Below are 2113 nucleotides of genomic sequence, written 5' to 3'. Positions count from 1 at the left end.
ACACAGAAGTTTGGTGCAGTCTTCTGTCTGGCCGGCTCCTGCCAAACCGCCCAACCCATGCCAGTATGGAAGCCGGATGTTAAACGATGATGATGATGACAATGATAATGATATGGCTGTGTGGTAAAAAGCTTACTTCCCAACCACATGTTCCAGGTTCGGTCCCACTGCATGGCACCTTGGGCAAGTGTCTTCTACTATAGCCTCGGGCCGACTAGAGCCTTGTGAGTGGATTTGGTAGATGGAAACTAGAAGAAGCCTGTCATATATATGTATATATGTATGTATGTATATATCTATGTGCATGTATCTCTGTGTCTGTGTTTGTCCCCGCCCCCATCATGTGTGCGTGCATGTGAGTGAGTTCTCTCTCTCTCTCTCTCTCTCCCCAACTTGTCTTTAAGCTACACTGTTCAAAAACAAATGTTTGTTAGATTACATCCCCTATTAGATAAATTAAGTTCCAGACTTGAAATGAAACCTGAGTACTGGAATTGAGATGGCTGATTGAAACTTTTCAAAGCGATGCCCCAATCACAGAAACTACAAATGAAAGTAAAACAGTGTTTAAGACATGAAGTTGTCATTATTTAGTAGTAGTAGTAGTAGTAGTAAATCCTTTCCTTCCCCTCCTCCTCCTCCTCCTACTCTACCTCTTCATCATAATCATCATCATCATCATCATAATCATCATCACCACCACCACCACCACCATCGTAATCATTATCATCATATTTTTCTGCTTTAGCCATCTTCGTTTTCCTTTTTTCTCCCTTCTTTGTTGTTATGGCAACAATTGATCTGATAAAGTATTTTTGGAATATTCCTTGGTTTGTCAAATTGCAATGTTTCAGTATTTTTGTGAGGGGAAAAAAAAACAAGAGGGTTGAAGGCAGGTAGAGAGAGAGGGGGGAGGGGGGCAGATGGGGGAGTAGAGAGAAACAGGTTGAGAGAAAGGCTAGAAGATAATGAAGGAAAGAAAGGGAGTGGAGTTGTGGTGGAAGGAGAAACAAGAGTAAAGAAGGGAAGTTTGCATGTGTGTGTGTGTGTGTGTAGAAGGGTGGGGTGGCAAATGGGAGAAGGGGAAAGGAAGGAAGCTGGAATGAAACTGGAAAACATTACCAATTGCAAAGAATGACACACATGCATGCACACATACCTTAAGAATGAGAACCCAGGTTCAAAATTTCCCCAAGACACCCGATGAAGGCTGGAGGGTATATATCAGCCGAAACGTTGTGTTAACAACAAACAAGATGAGGACAAATAGCCATCCAATGTAAATAATGTACATAATTCTTCATCTCTTAAATATAGAACTGTAACAGTATTATTTGTTTATAGAAAAGTCCCAAAGAATACAAATACAAGAAATACACAAAGTAGTGTAAGAAACACTAGCAAAACTTACAAAATAAGTTTATTGTAGTCTGCTGGCTTGGCTGTGGATCTTCGATGTCGCTTGTTAGCTGACGTTATCCATAAATGGGTTAATTTTTAAGAAACTAGACCCATTAGATTTCAACTGGACTATCTATTTTATTGTTGCCGGGGGTTGGCACACTAATCATCATAAAGTCAATCGGTCGTAAGGCGGATAGGTCGTAAGGCAGATAGGTTGTAAGGCGGATAGGTCGTAAGACGGGTAGGTCGTAGGGCGGATAGATCGTAAGACGGATAGGTCGTAAGGTGGATAAGGTCATAAGGCGGATAAGTCGTAAGTCGACGACGATCTGTATATTTCTGTGTGTGTGCATGTCTCATTCACTGGCTTGCCAGTCCTCAGTCAAACCGTCCAACCCATGCCAGCATGGGAAGCGGATATTAAATGATGATAATGATGATGATGATGATGATACAAATATATAAAAACACTACGCACATTATTATATTAGGAGGTTTTATATGATTTCTATAAAATATTATTTATTTCTGCCTAGAGCAGAAATAAATAATATTAGTATCGGCCACACACACACACCCCCACCCCCACCCAAAGGCGTACCCTTCAGAAAAATGGTCATTTTTTAATGAAATTTCTACAAATACGTTTCAGACGGTGTAGATTCCGATTATATCGGAATTTGGTGCAAAAATATTTTCCCGAGGTATG

This window comes from Octopus bimaculoides, chromosome 2 (assembly GCF_001194135.2).
Source record: "Octopus bimaculoides isolate UCB-OBI-ISO-001 chromosome 2, ASM119413v2, whole genome shotgun sequence".
Classification (NCBI taxonomy): Eukaryota; Metazoa; Mollusca; class Cephalopoda; order Octopoda; family Octopodidae; genus Octopus; species Octopus bimaculoides.
The sequence above is the reverse complement of the archived record's forward strand: the minus strand, read 5'-3'. Positions refer to the sequence as shown.